Source organism: Melospiza georgiana, chromosome 2, assembly GCF_028018845.1.
Source record: "Melospiza georgiana isolate bMelGeo1 chromosome 2, bMelGeo1.pri, whole genome shotgun sequence".
Taxonomy (NCBI): domain Eukaryota; kingdom Metazoa; phylum Chordata; class Aves; order Passeriformes; family Passerellidae; genus Melospiza; species Melospiza georgiana.
This window is the reverse complement of record NC_080431.1, coordinates 114,726,118-114,739,378: the sequence shown is the minus strand read 5'-3', so window position 1 is coordinate 114,739,378 and position 13,261 is coordinate 114,726,118. Positions and strand designations below refer to the sequence as shown.

The window sequence follows — 13,261 nt, the reverse complement described above, 5'->3', positions numbered from 1 at the left end:
GAACATTTGGAACCTAAACCACAGTTAAGTGCACTCTTTTTTTAAATATAGGTCTGCCATAGCTGCTGAGGGTAACATTTGCTTTATTGTGAAGATTCAGAGAACACTGTGACACTCTTTTCATGTTACTGCCTAATGTTAATCTCCTCAAAATTTGTATTCTGGAAGTATCTTTCTTCAAGATCTCATGTGTTTATTACCTCTGAAAAAGCTTTAAGAGCTGCAAGCACTCACCATCTTGGAGATTGTACCTAATTATTTAATGGAATCAGTAAGGTGTTTGAAGGGTAACACTAGAAACTGGTATTTAAATATGTTGCTCTGATTCAACTGTCTTTTTTCTTTTCTTCTCTTTTGTTCCTTTCTTATTTTCTTTTCCTCCCCCCCTTTGTTTTTTTTTAAGGAAAGGTTTTGGCTTCCAAGCTTTGACACTTGCCATGCTGCATCCAAGAAAGCAGAGAAAGACCTCTCTATCTCAACTCATTATTGCCCATAAAAACCTATTCATGCTGAAATTCTCTAGCCAGGACAGAACCTACTCGTAATCCCGTCACACCCTGAGGAAAGCAAGCATGAGTCCAAACAAAACCATCATCTTTTAACACTTACTCTGCAAAACGGAACGAACCTGTACAGCCTTTGATGTGTTCCGACCTGCTCCTTTATGTTTATGTGTAGGAACAAAAAGACACCGTCAGTCTGTTGGTGTCACATTTGCACCAATCAAACAGCCCAGGTGAGATCCCGCTCCTTCCATGGAGCGCTTCCAGCACGCAGGGCACGGATTTACACCGCGTGGAGCATCCGCAACCGAGCCCGCATCCCTCCATCCTTCCGCCCCGGGACTGTGCCATTTATTGACACCGCTCCGTGCCCGTTCCCTGCCTCACCGAGACTTTCCGTCACGATCCCCCATTGCTCCATCCCCGCCTTTCCCCACACACATCCCCCGCGCTCCGGAGCTTCGCCCACCGCAGCCGGGTTCCGCCCGCTCCCTCCCATCCCCGCGGGGCGGCTGCGGCGGGGCCGGGCCCTCGGGCACCTCCCTCCCTCCCTCCTCCGTGCCCGCATCCCTCCCTCCCTCCCTCCGTGCGTGCCGCGGGATGCGCTGCCGGCCGGCCGGGCGGGCGCACACGGCGGGACCAGAGCCATGTCTCCGGTGAGCGGCACGGGCGGGCGGTGGGGCTCGGGGGAGCCGCTGCTCTCCCGTCCCCGGGGCTGGGTGATCCCCCCGGGGCTGGGTGCTCTCTCCGGGGCTGGGTGATCTCCCCGGGGCTGGGTGCTCTCCCCGGGGCTGGGTGCTCTCCCCACGGCAGAGCGGGGCGATGGGCGCGCTGCGGGCTCGGGGGGCGGCTCCTCCGCATAGCATCGCGTCCCGCCGCGTTGCGGGCAGCGCCGAGCCCCGGCCGGGCGCTGCGGGGCGGAGCCGCGCCGGGCGGGAGGAGCGGCGGCCGCGGCGGCTGCTGCCGCCCCCGCTATCTGACCCGACCTTCCCCCTCTCCTCCTCCTCCTCCTCCTCCTCCGCCCCCCGGCTCTCCTGCCCCCAGCGGCCCGGGAGGAACTGAACCATCGCCGCACAGGAAGTAGCGGCTGCGGGGAGCGGCGGCGGCAGCAGCGACAGCCGGGGCTGCCGCACTCAATGAGCGACGCTCCCGCAGCCGCCCGCCCCGCTCGCCCCTTCCCCGCCTCCCGAGGGCAGCGGCGCCCAGCCAGCCCGCCGCCGCCGGGGGTTGGAGGCTGAAGCGGGCAGAGGCAGCTCCGGCTCTTCCCGAGGAAGAGGAGGAGGAGGAGGAGGAGGCGGCGGCGGGGACTGCAGGTTGGTGCCGCTCCGCCGGCGAGGCGCGGGTAGCGGGATGCGGGGGGAGCGAGGCGGGCGCGGAGCCTGGGGCAGCATCCCCGCACGCCGGGGCTCGGCCGGGAGCCCCTTCGGAAAGGCCCCGGCGCGCCGCCCCCGCTGCGGCGGCTCGGGAGGAGCCGAGCGGGCCCGGCCCGGCTCGGTCCGGCGGTGCCGGTGCCGCCGGCGGGGGCTGCGCTTTGTGCGCCGGCGGGCGGCACCCGGGGCCGTGCGGGGAAGGGCACAATGGTCCCGGCTGGAACGCATCCTGCCCATCCCGGGGAGATGGACGCCGTCCCGGGAGGCGCAGGCTGGCCGGGAGCAGGGCGGCTGGGATCCCCGCCGAGTGCGAGGGATGGATGGATGGATGGATGGATGGATGGATGGATGGATGGATGGATGGATGGATGGATGGAGCAAAAAGTGGGGGAGCGGTTGAAAACAAAAAGAAAGAAAGAAAGAAGGGAAGCCCGTTTCGGAAGAGCCGGGCTGTGCCTGGGTGCACGGCTTGCGGGTGCAAAATGGAGAAGAGCAAACCCTATTGATCTGAGAGAGGCAACCAAATGGGATGCTGTTGTGCCTGGATTCTGTTCAGAGGATGCTGATGGATAAATTAAGGTGTTAGCCTAACGTGTAGGCATCTAAATAAATAAGCACGCTCATTATCCCCTTAGAGCTTTTATACACTGTATACTTAGTGCTTTTATACACTTTTATACTTATATATGCTTTTATACTTAGGGCTTTCAACATTATATTGTGTTGAGACGGTTACCTGCTTAACGCCACACTTGTATGTTCTTCCCCTCCAACATTTTTTCCTCTTTTAGTCTTCATATTTCCTCATTGATCGGGCAGAGAGCCTGTGTGGTATGAGAAAAGAAAGTGTCAGTGTTTCCAAGAATCTTGCTGCTTATTCAAAGCAGCATAATATAATCTCATTAGCTCATCGTGTTATCTCACTCGTTAATTTCAAGGCCAAAATAAACTTGATGGCCTTTCCCCCTGTCCTGCTCGGAGGGAAACAGGCTGGAGTCCAGGATGGCATGTTTGCTGTCAGGGAATTGCTGATGTGCCAAGCGTGTTTGGGAGCAGAGTGGTGAAGCTCTCCTCTTGACTTGGCACTGCTTCTCTTGTGATGACGCTCTGCACTTGAGACTCTGCTGGAACCACAGGTCATTTAGGTGAAGTTCAGCAGAATCTCAGATGTATGTGGGGTTTTTTTTTCCAAGTTTGATTCTACAAGCAGTAGAACTTGTATGTATAGTTTCCATTAATTTTCTTGTAAGACTGCAGCTGTGTAGGAGATGGAGAAGTTATATGGAGTTTTAGTTGAGCACTGGGCTGTTACAGGACTGCTTGTGCTGCAAACAGTTCTGACCCTTGGATTTCAAATGTAAATGTTCTAGTATTTCCTGTAACTTTCACAGGAGCCTTGGCTTTTGGTTCCCTTCTGTGTACCCCAGTCTTCTTTCCCTTTCACATCTATTGTTACTGAGACTATGCTCATTACTTTCAGTATGGTTTTCAGCCTTTTCTAAGAGCAGCTTTATGTACTCTTAAGAAAGTCTCATTATCTCTTCCTTGCCTGATTCCCACCTTCACCTCTCCACCCTTATACACACAGTTAATTGGAGAAAGCAGGACAGAGAGCAGTTGGTCTCCAAATATAGCTGGAATTCAACAAGCACAGGAAAAACACCTGACCAGATTGTCCCCGCTGAGCATGATAAAAATGGCAGGACCACTTATCAAAACTTTGTAGTGCAGTTTAACAATGCATTGCAGATAGCTCTGCTGAGAGTGCTCGAGTTGTGCCTGACAAGGGCTGAAATCAGAATGGGCTTTAGTTGAGGTAATGTTAGACAGAAAAAAAGAATGAGATTTCCTCTTCCCCTTGTGGTTTATCTCTGAAGAGGTGCATTGAGAAACTGGACAAAATTCCACTTACAATTACAGGGAGCTCTGCTAGCACAAAGTGTATGTTCTTTTCCCAGCCAGAGCTAGAGCTTTCTGCTTTGTGTTAATCTTCTTACAAACTGAAATTATTGCATAGTCTTGTGTGCTGGCTTCATTTTTTTTTTCCCTTCTGCCTCTCCTAGCAGAAAGATGCATTGTTTTCAAATCCTAAATGGTGTTTTGTTTACTCACAAAACTGTTGCAGAATAATTGGATTTGATGCTTACATTTTGTGGGGAACCAGTGTGAATAAAGTATTGCTGTTAACTGTAATGAGTTCACCTGTTCTAAATTTATGATAGCCATAAATTTTGGGATGCTGCTTCTACACTGCAAATTAAAAAAAAAAAAGGTTGTGTTCAGTCTTGCTGCTTTGGCTTATGAGAACATAATTCTTAGTAAGAATGGCCAGGGTGCTGATGAAGAAACTTAATTATCATTTGCAGTGGTTAAAAATGTCCTGTTCTTTCACTGGGTTTTTTAGTGTTCATGGTTGGTTAGTGCATGTGTAGCTTGGTTATAGTTGATTCCTGAACAAAGACCAGGTGTCTTGGCAATTGGTACCCAGAGGTCTGGGAGATAAAGAACAAAAGAAATGACAAAACCCAAAGAGAACCTAGGACTTGATTGTTTCTCAGACTGTTCTACCCTCTGGTGCAGAGACATCAGTAATAACTACTCTCTGTCTACACTTGCATTCCACATTAGGGCCAGGGAGCTTTTGCTTGTGGGCAGCTCTTAACAAGTAATTGATAACATTTTTTTATTACCAAAATGAAAAGGAAGGGAATAGCGAGATATTTCAAGGCGTTATCCAAATTTCTTCTCTACCCGTGATATTAACCAAGATAAAATAAGAAAAAGGAGCACTAATCCCCAGGCCTGTGCTGCATGCTTGATGAAGATACTCTTAAATGTGTTGCATGAAAATCAGTTTGCCATCTGATGCAGGATCCTGGTAGGACTCCAGGCGTGAGTCAGCACCTAAGTTAGGGACTGATTGTCACTAGGACAGGCACCTGTGGGAAAAATCAAGATAATCTAGGAAGTGTTTAATTTGCTGGTGTACCAAACTTGGTTTATTAATTGCAGAGGTCCAAATTTCAAATGGTTGCAAAGGAAGTGAACCCTTGCTTATGTATTTTTTTGATGCCTCCAAAGTCAGTTTATATTTATGATTTATCTGTAGCACTTCCTTGTGCCTGTGAGTCTGGACACATATAGGAGTATGCAAGACATGAGAGGGATGAGAAGATGAGCATTTAGACGTGTGACACGCAAGTCATAGCAAAGATGAAAGAAATATTTGTCTTTTTTGTAAAGACCAATCTACAAGTGCTGCCTTTGGACCCAGTCCTTTGCAGCAGTTCTGCCTTCTGCTGTGCATGTATTTGCAGCTGTCTGACCAGCATAACTGTGCTGGATAGGACATTTGTCTTGGGAAGCAGGAGACTTGGGTTTTGTTCTTGTTACAAGGTCTTGTTCTTATTCAGTGTTACAAGAAAGAACTGAGAGCCTATGGGGCTGTTTTTTGCAGGTAAGCCCAAGTAAACCCCAAATAGTTTTAGGAGTTCAGTGCATTGACCAAAGAAGTGCTGGGTGGCAATTATGATGAAGCTTTCCTGGCCTTTTCCCTGGAAGATATTGAAGTAATTCCCAGTTTAGGACACCTGAGGATACTGATGGACAGAGGAGACAATCAGAGTGACCTTTCTGTTTTGTGATGGGGTCAGTGTTGTCTTGCACGTTGAACTTTCCAAAGTTGATCTTTACGAGACAATCCCAGGGAAAGCAGGACTTGGTAGTACATCTCCTTGCTGTTGGTAAAACAGCCCAGTTGCTCCTGTTGCTTTTTTCTGTCTCTTTTTTTTTTTTTAATTTAATTTTTTTTCTTTACCCCCAACCCTTTGTGGCTGTTCTGAGGCATGTTACTTTAGGGACAAGCATGTAATTTTTGGGCTTGTTCCTCCCCTGGGAATTGGGGAACTTGGGACCTAGGCTGTGTGAGGCTTTCTACTGCAATGCTGCATTTTCTGTGCGCCCATGGGTGTCAGTTCCTCTGTAGAGAGCCAGCGTGAAATCAAGATTTCTGTTCCCTCTTGGATGGGGAATGAAAGCTGGTGGGCTGACTAGCCTTAATACTGTCATTTCTCTTGCATTAGTATCAATAATGTGGTGTTTGCTTTCCAAACAAAAAGATGTGGTTTGTGTCCCAAAGAGTTGTAAGACCATTTGAAGCCTGGTGTAGTGGAAATCTGAAGTTTTCCCTGCCAAAACGGGCTGTGCCCTGGGTTGCAACCTTGTTGTTGCCTAATTGTGTGATAACTGCTGGAGTTTCAGACTGCTCAGGGAAGAAGAAAAAAAAAAAAAAAAAAAGAAAAAAGCTTATCCTTGAAGTAGATGTTGATTTCCCTGCATTTTATGAGAAGGAAAAGGTGTATAGCTTGCTTATACATTTGGACTGAAATGATCAAAGTTTTCCATACCAATGAGGTGGATCCAAGTGTGTTGCAGAATGTTTAGAATCCAACAGCTCCTGTGCATTCAGGGAAAAAAAAAAAGAAAAAAAACCTATTTAAACTGCTACAATGTTCTGTATCAATGCTAAGAGCTACTTAATGGTCAGGGGTAAGCCGTGTGGACACATTGGACTCTGTGTAGCAACTCTTCTCCATGCCGACTTTCTCATTTGCTGTAAATGAAATGAGTTTTCAGTGGCATTTTTAGTTCTTTTTCTTCTCCTCTTGTTGTTCTTGTGTGTTAGCATTGCTTAGGTAATTATAGTGTGCTCACTAGAAGCCCTGACAGCCTAAACTGAGTTCTTTGTAAAAAACGCGGCGTTTCCCTTAATTAACAGAGACTAGAAACAGCACCTGAATCTATTAATTAAATAGTCAAAGTTGATCTCTATTTAGGATATATTAACAAGCAAAACAAAATACATTTCTGACTAAAATGTTGCCCAGAGTAATTGAGCTACTGTGAGGTGCTTTTTTTCTTTTGGTGAAGAAAAATAATCTGTTGGTGCTGCAACTGTCGCACATGCACAGTCATGCAAAATTCATGTGAGATAGTTCCCAGTTCTATGCTACTGAGAACAATAGCCACTATTTCTTCTTCAAAGCTCTTCAGAGATGTTAAATAATCCTTGTGACAACCCTATGAAGTGAGTATTGTAGTAATTCTGTATGGATGGCAAAACAATTAATGGGCATTGTCTCCAGCTGCACTCAGATAGTGGAATTTGCAGCATGCCCTGCTGCTGGAACTCCTGGCTGTGGGAGCAAAGGGTGGGTGAGCCCATCCTGCTGCCTCTTCTTCTGCCTGTATCTGTGCTGATGGAAACACTCTGCAGATGCTGGGGTCATCAGCATGAAGGTGTGTAGGTCAGGGTGGAGCGTGCATGTCCTGATAAAGGATGGATTGAGCTCATTCTGAATTATTCTGACCGTGTCACTGGCATCAGTTCTTGGGGCAGAGGCGTGTGGAGCTGTTGGCTGTGCTGTGATCTGGGATGTCCATCTGGATGTGAGAGTTGGGTTGCTCAGACTGGCTCCAGGGCACCAGTTCCTTCATTTATGGGATGAGATTCTGGCCAGAACTTCCCACTGGGCCTTGCCGGCCTGGGCTTGCTCAGTGTGGCTTGAGGGTGGTCTCCTGATTTCCTCTGATCTGAAAAGGGTGCGGATCCCACTGTTCCCTCTGCTGCATGAGCACCAGCTGTGTCTGCCAGCTGGAGGAGGTCTGGATGACCAGTGTGAAAAATGTGTATTTTATGATTGGCTTTTCGCAAATATTAAAATGAATATTATGTGTGTTATGTTAGAAAGTTATGCTGTATTAATTTTCTTAAGTAGTGTGTTAAATATAGTTTATTTATAGTTTCTATAGAGTTTATTATAGTTAATATAGTTTTAACCTTATGTTATAAGAAACTATGCAATGTAAGATACCTTTTTTAAAGAAAGGACTCACAGCAGATAGCAGCCACAGGACACCTGAATCTTTCAGAGAAAGAGAATTTATTGCTTCATTATCAGAGGAAACGAACTTCTTCCCGCCTCACTCAGCCCTGAAGACACTGTCAGGATTCAGAGGAAGAAGCTGACACTGACCAGACAGAATCCTGTGTTTGAATGGAATTTATGCATCATGTATGAGGTGTATGAATATGCAACAGGCTATTGCTTTTAAGGCTTAATCCTCTGTTAACGTGGGTCCTTTTTTGGGCTTATTTTGCCCAGAAAGAGGCACCCGGACATCCATAACTCTTTGTTTCTGTTGTCTCATATTGTCCTAATCCAAATTGTCCAAATTATTATTACTCTAATTATATTCCTATTTTTAAAACCATTTTAAAATTAAACTTTTAAAATTTTAAAAACGAGTAATTGGCGTTTTTCACATCAGGACATCAGTTCCTGTTGGGTCAGCCCAGTGTCACAGCTTTCCTGGGCAGCCTGGCTGTGGCTGCTGACATCCTTGTGTCTCCTCTTCTCCTCCACCAGCTCTGCCTGCTGCCCTTCCAGGAGTTTTAAATGCCACAGCAGATGGCTTGGGGAGGCAGTGTCTGTAATTACTGCTGCAAGATTCCCCAAGCTTGACTCTGCACAAAGAACGCTTTTTTCCCCCCTGGAGATTCAAAGTTGTCGGTGCTTCAAATGCAGATTTGGTCTTTTCAGGGGAACACGATGGAGGAAATGTGTGATTTACAGTGCTGGTTCAAAAGCAGCCTGTCTTTCCTCTTGACATAATTCATATCATGCTTTAGTGTTAGCAGTTTTCAGTTTTCTCTTGCTAGGTCAGCTCTCATGTTCCTGGTAGTGATATGGCTGCACTGCTTATGGACCCAAGTTTTGATAACAGCTGACATATTGCTAAATAACACAACCATAATCACTTTATTTGGTAGTAGGTAACCCTCCAGCAGGTTTCAGTGTGGATGTTGTTCTCCCATCTGAGCAGGGATGTGCAGCTCCAGGTTTGACACATTTGTAATGCCTAGTGCAAGGGCTCATCTCCCAGCTGTGATTGACTGACCCAAGGTTATGCTGCACAGAGTCGTCTTTTCTGTGCGTTCCTTGCTCCAAATACCTTTCTGAATACCTTGATCTCCTTTCCAGTGTGTCTGAGCTGAATTTTCTCCTCTTGCATCCCTCTGATGCTGATGGCCCTTGGGTTGTTAACTGTGTAGCTAGTCAGGTTTGAATTATAAGAGGCCTGAAGCAAAAGGGAAAGAAAGATTTTCATTTCCTGAGGTCAGTGAGGAGGCTGTGACCCAAATCACCCCCTGAGCAATGTTTTTCCTTCTGGTGGTCACAGCAGAGGTGGTGCCTCTGGTTCCCCAGACAGCTTCCTGTGTTTACTCATAGTACAGAGGGCTGGAGCCCCTCTTTTTGTAGGGAGCACAGGAGTCTCCTCTCTATTTGAGTTTGGTTTTTTTTAAACTTGCTTTGTTTGTAAAATACATTTACCTAAATGTATAAGTAGCAATGGGACTTTGGGCCAGATTGCAGATTGTTACTGATCTCAGTTTTCAGTGAAAGATCATCACTGGGATCATGGGGTTGAGGGGCCTTTTGTGTTTTGAGGTTTTTATCTTGGCCACCCCATGGCAAGGGGACAGGGCCATGCCTTTTTGCAGTCTCTGCTCACAACTAACTCTTCTGGAACTTGTAAATGGTTTTCACATTGAATTTGCCTCTGGTATTGCTCTTACTTGTGGAGAGGACAACTACTTGCAAACAGATGTATATCATGTTTACCTAGCACTGTAGCAAGGATGTTGTTTATATAATCTTTTAGGAATTGAGATGGCTTAATCTGAAATAGTATGTACTTTAAAACTCAGTTTGGTTTTTATTGTCTCAAGTTGAGTTGTTTCTGTCAGTGGAAGCTGAACTGGCTGGCCCAACACTCCAGCTGCATTTTCCCCAGCGTCTTCTGTGTTGGTACAAGACCCATTGCTGCCAAACACTGCTGATTCCTTTTAAGCTTTCCTGCCCAAATATTCATTAGAAAGCACTCAGTGAGCCCTCTGCCTGCTCTGCAAGGATGAGTTTGCATTCACTGCCCAACATCAGTGGTGCCTTAAGCTGAGCTTAGAGGCAGCAGCAGTGAGGTGCCTTGGCTGCAGATCCCTGGATGCTGGGCAGCAGCAGGGTCACAGTGTGCTTGCCCTGGTGCTCTGCTCTGCCCTGGCCATCAGGGGCTGGCTGCTGCCGGGGATGTGTCCTGAGGTGGGCTGGACCTTGGCTCTGACCTGCTACAGACATGCTTGTTTGCTCATCCCTCAGAAAAGGCATTCAGCCTCACCTTTAAAAACTGGGTAAAAATGGCATTGCTTCGGCTTGTCTGCTGCAGCTGCAGCTGCGAATTGAGGACCATAACTTATGGTAAAGGTTTGTGGAGCATGGAGTCTAAGAATGAAGACAAGTCCATTAAAAATGTATGTTTATGGTGTTAGATGTGTACTGCTGCTGGCAAGCTCTCCTGGGTGCAGCTCTGCCTATACCAAAACCCTCTTGATGGTGCTTCTGTTTTTTTTTTTTTAACTTTGAAGCTTTTGCCAACAATCCAATAAGGACAAATTTCATTTTTGTCTGTGTGCTATATTTTTTTTCTGGGGTATTCCAGTGCACTGCTGCAGTGGTGTGTTGGCTTTTCAGGAGTAATACCATGCTGGAGAGCAAGAGCTGACCCAAGTGGTGGTGATGAGTCCAGGGGCACTCACAGCATCACCTCAGTTACACTTCACAGTAAAAACCAGGTAGACACTGTTCATCTTTGAGGTAACAGGATTGCAGTATGCAACCCACTATGAGCCTTACTTCATTTAGGTAATGAGCATTTACCTCTCTCTTCTGCAAAAGCAAGTGGTATAATCCTTTCTTACCTTTCTTTTGTCTTGCCCCTGTTTGTATTTCACATTTTTTTAATGTCCTAAACCTTAAACAAGTGACCACGTTCACAGGGGTCTCAGGTTGAGGGAAGAGATGAGGATCTGACTCCATCTTTCAGAAGGCTGATTTATTATTTTATGGTATATATTACATTAAAACGATACTAAAAGAATAGAAGAAAGGATTTCCTCAGAAGGCTAGCTAAGAATAGAAAAAGAAGGAATGATAACAAAAGCTTGTGGTTTGGGCTCTCTGTCCAAGCCATCTGGACTGTGATTGGCCATTAATTAGAAACAACCACATGAGCCCAATCACAGATGCACCTGTTGCATTCCACAGCAGCAGATAACCATTGTTTACATTTTATTCTTGAGGCCTCTCAGCTTCTCAGGAGGAAAAATCCTAAGGAAAGGATTTTTCATAAAAGATGTCTGCGACATAAACTCTTTTTTTTTTTTTTTTGTGGTGATCTCAATGTTTGTTGGTAGATCTTATCTGGAGGTTGAACCTTTGCTTTTCCTTCAAGGCACTGAAGGGTGCAAAGGCTGTACTTTACATCCATCTACACTAACTGTTCCAGTTCTAAACCTGTCCTGATGTCTCCCAAAGGAAGCTATGAACTGCTGGGAAGGGTTATCTGTGGGTAACTTGGCTTGCTGGGCCTGAGAGAGGAGGAGGATGTGGTTTTGTACGAGGGAAGCCAGCAGAAGCCTTACTGCACTTGGCATTGCATGTGAAACTAGCACCGCTTGCTCTTCACACCATTGCTGCTGTGAAGGAAGGCACATCCTTTGAGAACATGATTGGGTTCAGAATGGCAGTGAAGACTTCCTTCTCAGTGAAACAACATCCAAAAGAATGTGGTTTCACATTGGTTTAACGGGCATTTCCTCTGTTGATTTATTTTAATAAAATTTTGCCTAGATGGCTTTTTTAATTGAATGTTTAAGCAAGCTGAAAGCAGGCATTTTACTGTCTCTCTTTAATTTGTGCTGATACATGGTTTAGCATAATTATTTTTTAATGCCCTTTTTTAAAGTGTAGTGCCCTCATTCTCCTGACCCTCTTCATTCAAGAAGAAGTGGATTTAATTTGGAGAGAAATGTCTGTGGTATGGCTGCCCTGTGGCAGGGAGGTATGTGGGAGGGGTGGGCTTGGTAAAAAAAAACAAAAAAACTGGCTTTTAATGAGATGGGTTCAGGCCAAAAAGCATTAAGAATGATCTGAGGCATACTGTGGTGTTTGTAAGCTGCCCTTCTGAACCTCATGAATTTAGTTCTAAATGTGAACCTTGCAGCATTGCACACATGCCTTGGTTTTACTGGGTGACCTGAAATAACCAACTTAGAGTTTTTCTCCTTTTTTTCCCCCTCCCATTCCTCTCACAGGCCTGTCCTTTCTTGTTGGCCAGCATTAACTGTCCTGGATCCCTAAAGAGGAGACAGAGCCATGTTCCTCTCCTTTGAGGTTTCTGCCTGATCCAGTGTGTGGAGTGCTGGAGCTCTCCAGGGCAGGAGGATTTTGTCACTGAGCAGATAAAATTGGCTCCCTCCTGCCTCTGGTTGGCTCCTTGCTCTTCCCCAGTGCAGCAGGAATATCAACACTGGAAGGAAAAGGTTGGCACCATCATTTATAGTGGTATTGCTATTTAGTCTGGAATGTAGGAGTCTGCTGGTACTCCTGAACCCTCTCTTTGAATGAAGTTAATCATAACAGCCTCAATTTTTGGTGATACCATTGCCTACATTCATTTGTGCCTCTGTATTTACTCTGGAGGCTTTTTTAAAACACTGTTCATTGATACAGCAAGGTTGGCAAAACTTCTGAAGGGGAAGAAAGCTCTACGCTGTCTTGTGTTCCTACCAAATACCTGTTTTGATAATAACCAAAAATGTAGAGCTTCCACTTAGCAGTTTGAAGCTTGAATGTGGGTAAAGATGCCCAAGAACCCCAAACCCTTCCTTCCCCTCTGACTCCAAACGAAAAAAACCAAGCACCCCATATGAGGGTACACACACACACACACACACACTTGAAAAATGGTTCTCCTTGGCATGAGCTGGACTGTGGCATGCAGCTGAAGGCACTTTTTCCTATGGACCAAGCTGCAAGAAAAACTGAGTGGGAAAAGAAAATCACAGAGATGTCTAGGAAACATCAATAAAGGGGATTAAGATGGTTATTCATAGAGAACACCTGAGAGCCTGCTGCAGGAGCAGAAGGAAGTGAACTGCTGTCTGTGCCTGCTGTAGAGAGGACAAGTTAGGGATTTAAGATGCAGAATGGAGAGCTGCAAAACTTTGGAGGAAGCTTTCTGTTGCCAAGCAGGAGTTGTAAAATTGATGTTGCCGGAAGGAACTCAAAAAGAAAAGATCCTGGGGAAGATGCTGGGGAAGAGTTGGGGTTTGGTGTTTCTGGGTACTGGAGTGCCTGGTCCCTCATGGGAAATGAGATGTGGCAAGGGGCAGGGGAAATCCAAAGAATGTGAGCTCTGGCCTTCCCTGCTCTTCCCTTATGTTGCTGTGCAAAAAGTAAAATAAGGCTGGGAGGGAGTGGGGGGCAAGGA

At 46.3% G+C, this 13,261-nt stretch overlaps 1 protein-coding gene across 4 annotated transcripts in view; it reads left to right on the top strand.

Moving 5' to 3' along the window:
* The first annotated feature begins 1,074 nt into the window (after positions 1-1,074).
* The window catches only part of AGPAT3 (1-acylglycerol-3-phosphate O-acyltransferase 3), a 90,794-nt gene continuing 78,607 nt past the window's right edge, over positions 1,075-13,261 (top strand). For 2 of the 4 annotated variants that reach the window (XM_058045031.1, XM_058045029.1), the window contains exon 1: positions 1,653-1,816. The gene's annotated coding sequence lies outside the window, so the exon portion shown is untranslated. Of the gene's footprint in view, positions 1,160-1,652; positions 1,817-13,261 lie in introns of those variants that run through there. The other 2 variants (XM_058045030.1, XM_058045032.1) reach the window with 2 other exon arrangements.